The 8,886-nt window shown below is 40.4% G+C and overlaps 1 non-coding gene across 1 annotated transcript; it reads right to left on the bottom strand.

Annotated features, from left to right (window-relative positions):
• Nucleotides 1-1,074: 1,074 nt before the first annotated feature.
• Nucleotides 1,075-1,178, bottom strand: LOC148580602 (small nucleolar RNA R71). The gene has a single exon (XR_015899425.1). It is a non-coding gene; the product is annotated as a small nucleolar RNA R71 (small nucleolar RNA).
• Between the last annotated feature and the right edge of the window lie 7,708 nt (nucleotides 1,179-8,886).

The raw sequence follows: 8,886 nt of genomic DNA on the forward strand, positions 1-8,886 counted from the left end.
TTCCGCAATTCTCATCTCAAATCTTGATTCCGCTCAACTAGAACACACTTCTAATCCGAATTGCTCACTCAACCAATCCTTGTGGGATTCGACCTCACTCTATTGTGAGTTTTTACTTGACGACGATAACCGGTGCACTTGCCGGAAGGAATTTTGCCGATCGTGCAATTTCCTAAATCGTAGCATAACACGTTTATGCGCATCAAGTTTATGGCGCCGTTGCCGGGGATTGGTTTTCGATTGACAATTCTCAAATTGGAAGCTAACTAGATTGAGCAATTTTCTCTTGCTTTGATTAATTCTGTTCTAGATACTTGTTGAATTTTAATTTCTGCACTTGGTTACATGCTTTCCTTCTTTATGCCTTTAAATCCATGCAACTAACTCACTGACTCACTAACTGTTTGATTTAATTCCTCAATTGATCTAACCATACTCTTCCATTAACCAAGAGTATTTCACTTGTTTGTGTTTGAGCTGTGTTCTTGTATGACAGGTAGGAGATGAGAGACATCAACTCCTCCATATACCGAACCGGAAAGGACCCTTCATAGACTTAGAAGGGAAGCAAGAGGGAAGAGAGTAGTGGGAGAAGAGGAATCTGAAGGAGAATCTGAGGACAATTTTGAGGAAGCTCTAGATCTCAACATGGATAGAGAAGTTCACAACCATGAGAGAGCTGATGGAAACAATGCCATTCCTGAGAGGAGGGTTCTTAGTTCATACATAAACCCAACCTCTGGGAACTGTGGTAGTAGCATCCAGAAACCACCCATTCAGGCCAACAATTTTGAGCTCAAGCCACAGCTAATATCATTGGTGGAAAATCATTGTTCCTTTGGAGGAAGTGCTAATGAAGACCCAAACCAACATCTCACAAAATTCCTGAGAATTTGTGACACTGTGAAGTCCAATGGAGTCCAGGAAGATGCCTATAAACTGCTTTTGTTCCCATTTTCACTTAGGGACAAGGCAGCTAAGTGGCTGGAATCATTCCCAAGGGGGAGTCTAACCACATGGGATGAGGTGGAAGGCAAGTTTCTGGCACGTTTCTACCCTCCACAAAAGGTCAATAGGCTTCGATCTGAGGTCCAGACTTTTAGACAACAAGATGGTGAAACTCTCTACGAGGCATGGGAGAGATTCAAGGACTTGACAAGGAAATGCCCACCAAACATGTTCCATGATTGGGTGCAACTGCACATCTTCTATGATGGGCTCTCTTATGAATCAAGGAAGGCTGTAGACCATTCATCAGGAGGTTCATTGAACAAGAAAAAGACCGTGGAAGAAGCCATTGAAGTGATCGAGACAGTGGCTGAGAATGAGTACTACTATGCATCAGAAAGGCACAACACTAAGGGAGTCATGGAGCTGAACCATGTTGATACAATTCTAGCCCAAAACAAGGTGTTTGCCAAGCAACTAGCAGAGCTTACCAGGCAATTAGAAACAAAGCAAGTGGCTGCAATACACACACAAGATCAAGAGGAAGTAGGCATTGAAGGAGGTGATTGGGATGAGGTTAACTATGTGGGAAACCAACAAAGGCAATCATATGATCCACACTCCAACACTTACAACCCAGGCTGGAGAAACCACCCAAACTTTGGGTGGGGAAACCAACAAACCCAACCACAAAACCACAAACCTTACAACCACAACCAACAAAACAATTCCACATACCAAAACTCCAACCAAAGATCATACCAAGCCACACAAAACACTTACCCCCAACCATCATATCATGGCCAAAATAATCAACATACCCAACCTAATCCGAACCAACAATTTCAAGATCAATTAAACCGGATGGAAGGAATGCTTGCAACCATGAGCCAAGACATAATTGAATTGAAGGCTTTTAAGGAAGAAGTAAATTCTAACTTGCAAAACCAAGGAGCTGCCATCCAGAAGCTAGAAAATCAAATTTTGTATTTGACTAAGCAAGCCCCTGGGACAAGCAGTTCTCATACTGTTAAGGCTATTGCAAGGGAGGAATGTAAGGCCATAACCCTCAGAAGTGGAAAGAATCTAAAGGAGATTTCAAGGGAAACCACAGAGGATGAAGTAAAGGAAAATGTGAAAGACAAAGAACAAGGACAATCTGTTACACCGTTTGCAACAAAAGAAAAAGAAAAAGAGGTCTTGAAGCCTTACACACCTAAAGCACCTTATCCTCAACGTTTGATGAAAAGTGAAAAGGATGGCCAATTCTCCAGGTTCTTGGAGATTTTCAAGAAGCTTCAAATCAACATTCCCTTTGCTGAAGCAATAGAGCAAATGCCACTCTATGCAAAATTCTTAAAAGAATTGATGACCAAGAAGAGAAGCTGGAGAAATGAGGAAACTGTGTTGTTAACTGAAGAATGCAGTGCCATCATTCAGCACAAATTGCCTCAGAAATTGAAGGACCCAGGCAGTTTCCAAATCCCCTGTATTATAGGAGAAGTCATGGTGGAGAAGGCCTTGTGTGATTTAGGGGCCAGCATCAATTTGATGTCGCTAACAATGATGAAAAGAATGAAGATTGAAGAGGCCAAACCAACAAGAATGGCCCTCCAATTGGCAGATCGAACTTTTAAATTCCCTCATGGGATAGTTGAGGATTTGTTGGTAAAGGTGGGAGAATTTATATTTCCTGCTGATTTTGTGGTGTTAGATATGGAGGAAGAAGCCAAAGCTTCAATAATTCTGGGAAGACCCTTCCTAGCTACTGCTGGAGCCATCATAGATGTACAAAAGGGTGAACTCACTCTTAGACTCCATGATGAGAAATTAGTGTTTAATGTATTCAAGGCAATGAGCTATCCATCAGAATCACTAAGGGAGTGCATGAGGGTTGATGTAGTGGACATTGCAGTACAAGAAACTTTTGAGGAAACAATAAAGGAAGTGGCAGAGGAGGAGTTCACCAAGGATATTGAAGTTAGTGATATCAAGGATGATGACACAACTATGCTAAGTAGGCCAGAGAAAGTGAAAGAAGAAAAGGAAGCACCAAAACCTGAGCTCAAAGCATTGCCCCCTAATCTCAAGTATGCATACTTGGGTAGTGATGAGAGTCACCCTGTTATCATTAGCTCGGCCTTGAGCCAAGAACAAGAAGAAGAATTGATCAAGGTGCTGCAAACTCATCAAGATGCCATTGGATGGACCCTAGCTGATTTGAAGGGGATAAGTTCATCCATATGCATGCATAAAATCTTGTTAGAAGAGGATGCTAGACCCTCCATTCAAGCTCAAAGAAGATTGAACCCCGTCATGAAAGAAGTGGTACAAAAGGAAGTGAGGAAGTTATGGCAGGCAGGGGTAATCTACCCCATTTCTGATAGCCCATGGGTTAGTCCCATCCATGTAGTGCCCAAGAAAGGTGGCATAACTGTGGTTCCAAATGAGAAGAACGAACTCATACCCACAAGAACCGTTACTGGATGGAGGATGTGCATAGACTACAGGAAACTCAATGAAGCCACCAGAAAAGATCATTTCCCACTCCCATTCATGGATCAGATGCTTGAAAGGCTTGCCGGACATGCTTACTATTGCTTCTTGGATGGATATTCGGGCTACAACCAAATAGTAGTTGATCCTAGTGATCAAGAGAAAACATCATTTGTTTGTCCATATGGAGTTTTTGCTTATAGACGCATGCCCTTTGGGTTGTGCAATGCACCTGCCACTTTCCAAAGATGCATGCTGTCCATCTTTTCGGACATGATTGAAAAATTTATTGAGGTCTTCATGGACGATTTTTCTGTGTTTGGGGATTCTTTTCCCAGCTGCCTACACCACCTTGCCTTGGTGCTTAAGAGGTGCCAAGAGACTAATCTAGTATTAAACTGGGAAAAGTGTCATTTCATGGTCACAGAAGGAATAGTCCTTGGCCACAAAATCTCTAATAGAGGCATGGAGGTGGACAGAGCTAAGGTGGAAATCATTGAAAAACTACCTCCACCAAGTAATGTCAAGGCAGTTAGGAGCTTTTTGGGACACGCTGGTTTTTACAGAAGGTTTATTAGAGACTTTTCTAAAATAGCCAAACCTTTGAGTAACTTGCTCGTCTCTGATACACCCTTTGTATTTGATAAAAATTGCATGCTAGCCTATGATCTCTTGAAGCAAAAACTTTCCTCTGCACCTATCATTGCCCCACCTGATTGGAACTTACCTTTTGAACTGATGTGTGATGCATCAGACCTTGCTATTGGGGCCGTGTTAGGACAAAGGAAAAACAATTTGGTGCATGTGATTTATTATGCCAGTAAAGTCTTGAATGCTAACCAAAAGAATTACACAACCACTGAAAAAGAACTCTTGGCAATAGTCTTTGCATTTGACAAATTTAGATCTTATCTCATTGGATCTAAAGTCATTGTCTTCACTGATCATTCAGCTTTAAAATATTTACTTGCTAAACAAGAATCTAAACCAAGACTTATTAGATGGGTTCTTTTGTTGCAGGAATTTGACATTGAAATCAAAGACAAGAAGGGTGTAGAAAACAAGGTGGCAGATCATTTATCAAGGATACCATGTGAAGAAGGAAGCACACAAAGCACACATGTAAATGAGTGCTTTCCTGATGAACAACTCATGGTAATTCACAAAGCACCCTGGTTTGCAGACATAGCAAATTTCAAGGCCACTGGGAGTTTACCTTTGGAATTTAACAAACATCAAAGGAAGAAATTGGTAAATGATGCCAAATACTTCATCTGGGACGAACCATACTTGTTCAAAAAATGTTCCGATGGCATACTCAGAAGATGCATATCCGAGGAAGAAGGAAGGGAAGTCTTATGGGACTGCCATGGCTCCACTTATGGAGGGCACTTTGCAGGAGAAAGAACAGCAGCTAAGGTGTTGCAGTGTGGTTTTTATTGGCCCACTATCTTCAAAGATGCAAAAGAATTAGTGAAGCACTGCCATGAATGCCAGAAAGCTGGGAACTTGCCAAGAAGAAATGAAATGCCACAACAATTCATTCTGGAACTTGAATTGTTTGATGTATGGGGGATAGATTTCATGGGACCATTTCCCTCTTCATACTCAAACAATTACATTCTTGTGGCAGTAGACTATGTCTCCAAATGGGTTGAAGCAATAGCAACTCCAACCAATGATAATAAGGTAGTCATGAACTTCCTCAGAAAACACATTTTTTGCCGTTTTGGGGTTCCAAGAGCAATCATCAGTGATGGAGGAAGCCACTTCTGCAACAAACCATTAGAGGCATTGCTTCTAAAATATGGAGTCAAACACAGGGTGGCCACACCATACCATCCACAGACAAGTGGGCAAGCCGAAATATCTAACAGAGAACTCAAAAGAATCCTGGAAAAGACTGTGGGAACTTCAAGGAAGGACTGGTCGATTAAGCTAGATGATGCTCTTTGGGCATATAGGACAGCTTTCAAAACACCAATTGGAATGTCGCCTTACCAACTAGTATATGGAAAAGCTTGCCATCTGCCACTGGAGTTGGAGCACAAGGCATACTGGGCCTTGAAACTTCTGAACTTGGACAACAAAGCCGCTGGAGAAAGAAGGATGTTGCAAATTCAAGAGTTGGAAGAATTCAGAGCGGAAGCTTATGAGAATGCCAAAATTTACAAAGAAAGAGCAAAGAAGAAGCATGACAGCAACATAGCCCCAAGGAAATTTGAAGAAGGGCAAAAAGTATTGCTCTACAATTCTAGGCTGAAGCTATTTCCAGGGAAGCTAAAATCAAGGTGGTCTGGACCATTCCTTGTCACCAAGGTCTCCAATTATGGACAAGTAGAAATCATGGAAGAAAAGTCACAACGAACCTTCATTGTTAACGGTCAAAGACTTAAACATTACTTGGGAGATGTGGAGGAGAAGGACAAAGTTAAATATCACCTCAACTGAGGAAGCTGACCGTCAAGCTAATGACGTTAAACAAGCGCTTGTTGGGAGGCAACCCAACCTGAGGTAATACCTTTTCGCTGTTTCTTTTATTTGTTTCAATAAAAGGGGTAAAGTAGTTTCTGTGCATTGCAAAGAATTAAGTTTGGTGTTTCACACCAAACAATGAATTCATGGATCCATAAGTCAAAGGGGAATGTGTGACTCTAAGTTTGGTGTTCCACCATAAAGATCAACTGAACACAACAACCTTTGAATTATGTGAAAGGAACAACTATTCTAAGCAGTCACAGAAATGCTTAAAACCCTTAGTAGCAACATCATTCCAAGATAACTCAAGGATTCAAAGAACACAGAGAAGTAAGTGGGAGACTAAGTTTGGTGTTCACACACCAACTTAAGAATCCGATACTTACCCACACATAGTTGAGCTAACCACTTAAGTGCTTGAGGAGCAAGCAACTTCATTACTCTTTGCAGGAAAGGAAACAAGAACCTTAAAGCATGAAGCAACATTTAGGAAGAAGAAGGAGAAATCAAAGTGTTTCCTGACAACAAAGAGAAAACAAGGAATTTCACAAGGTGGTATTATTCCTTGATAATTCTTTAAAAAGGCCAAACAAAAGCATGCGTGTTCTGGTTTAAACTGTATATGTTGAATCTTTCTGGAATGTGTAGTTTGTTTTAATATGTCTGTTTGTTAAGTGCTTTGAATAAAGTGAATGCCTAGATGTTTGGATATAACTTCACCTTCTTAAACAAGTGCGTGCCATGCTTGTTCTGTTTCCAAAAATAAAAGAAAAGTTTGAACAAAAGTAACCGGCTAAATTAGTGACAAATCAAGTAGAATTAAGTGGTGGTATGCATGCTTGATTGTTTAGTCACATCACTAAAATTTGAGTGTAGAATTATCATTTTTTATGTAGAAGTAAAAATTGTCTATGGATCTTGATGAATAAATGTCTTTGGCCATGAAAAAGAAAGAAAAAGGAAAAGAAAAAGCCACGGAAAAAGGCAACCAAAAAGCAAAAAAATTGAGAAAATAAGCTAGGCACCAATGGTTTGAACTCCTGAGACAAATGCCTGTGGTGTTTATGTATTAAGGATATGCTTGGATGAATAGGTTCTGAGGAGTGTTTCAACACTTGGTAACTTGGGTTAACTAACCCGGGATTATCAACCAAAAGTCCATTATCAAGAGCAACCTCAATACAAAACATTTAGTCACACAAAGAGGTGCTGGGCACCAATGTCTCAAGAAGAAATGTGAACTAAAATGCCTAAAGTGGATATGTGTAGTGCACTGATAAGAAAAAGAAAATGCCAAAGGCTTGTGCAACACATGACACTAAGCAAGCAAGGAGCAAAAGAAGCTCTAAGAAAAAGAAAAGAAAAACAAAGGAGAAGTGCCAAAGACATAAGAATAACAGGAGGCCATAGCAATTTTTGACGGATGCAATGAAAAAGTGATAATCCTACCTGATAAGTATGAAAAAGTGATGCTGCAACTTTCTGCATAGAACCCTTCTGATGAACTTCAATTGCTTGCTAATATAGCCAATGTAATTACTTTCTGTTCATACTTTCTTCTCAAATAACTCAGGACTTGCTTAGGGACAAGCAAGTATTAAGTTTGGTGTTGTGATGCCAAGGCATCATAGGCTAGTTTCACTAGCATTTTTCTGTTAGTTTTAGTTGTTTTATGCATTTTCTTGAGCTTAAAGTAACCAAAAATGGTTAAATGAAGAACAAAGTAATGAACCATCCAAACAATATGATTTTGATGCAAATTCCATGAGTTTTAGTTATATTACTTAAATGCTATGAATGAAAGATTTCTCATGAAATTTTGCAAGACTTTGATGCAATTGTTTGGATGATTTCAGGGAAGAAGAGGCTAAGCAAGGAAGCAACAAAATCAATAAAGGAAGCTTGTATATCACATATGGAGTTTAAGTTCCAGTTTAAGCCTAAACTGGAGCTTAAACGCCAAAATCATGAAGGATAAGAAATGCTGGGATTGAAGTTTAACCTCCAGTTTGACCTCAAACTGGAGGTTAAACGCCAGAATGAAAAGCCTCACTTAAGGAGCATTCCACGTTTAACCTCCAGTTTGACCTCAAACTGGAGGTTAAACGCCAGAATGAGTATGCCAACCAGGGAGGAGTTCCACGTTTAACCTCCAGTTTGACCTCAAACTGGAGGTTAAACGCCAGAACCAGGAAGAGTACCAGGGGCCATTCCACGTTTAAGCTCCAGTTTGACTCAAACTGGAGCTTAAACGTGTTCGATAGTTTTTTCACTCCAGGGTTGCTCTCTCCATCTCCACGTTTAACCTCCAGTTTGACCCCAAACTGGAGGTTAAACGTGTTCGACACCTCCAGGGCCACCATTCCAAGCTTCCACGTTTAACCTCCAGTTTGACCTCAAACTGGAGGTTAAACGTGTTCGACCTCCAGTATGCCTACACCCCTTTCCACGTTTAACCTCCAGTTTGACCTCAAACTGGAGGTTAAACGTGTTCGACCTCCTGGATGCCTCATTCCTTTTCCACGTTTAACCTCCAGTTTAACCTTAAACTGGAGGTTAAACGTGTTCGACTACATTACTCTCCAGGGCTACCTTCTTCCATTTCCACGTTTAAGCTTCAGTTTAACCTTAACTGAAGCTTAAACGTGCTTCTACAAATGGCCTCACTGGAAGTGTCTGGCGTTTAAGTTGCAGTTTAAGCTTAAACTACAACTTAAACGCCACTCTTGAAAAGGGTTTCTGGGCCAAAAATATTGTGATTTAAGTTAGTCTTTGAGCACAAGTATTAACTTAAACTTACTTTGGTATGAAACCCAATTGAATATCATGGTTTATGGGATTGGGCCTGAAGGATTGATGAGTTTGAAATCTCAATTTATTGAGTCATGTGTCATTATTTGATTATCACTAAGTTGGCTCAATAAATGTTACAGGATCTGGATCAACAACCTCATCAAGATTATG

Source organism: Arachis ipaensis, chromosome B10 (assembly GCF_059453495.1).
Source record: "Arachis ipaensis isolate K30076 ecotype BB chromosome B10, ASM5945349v1, whole genome shotgun sequence".
Classification (NCBI taxonomy): Eukaryota; Viridiplantae; Streptophyta; class Magnoliopsida; order Fabales; family Fabaceae; genus Arachis; species Arachis ipaensis.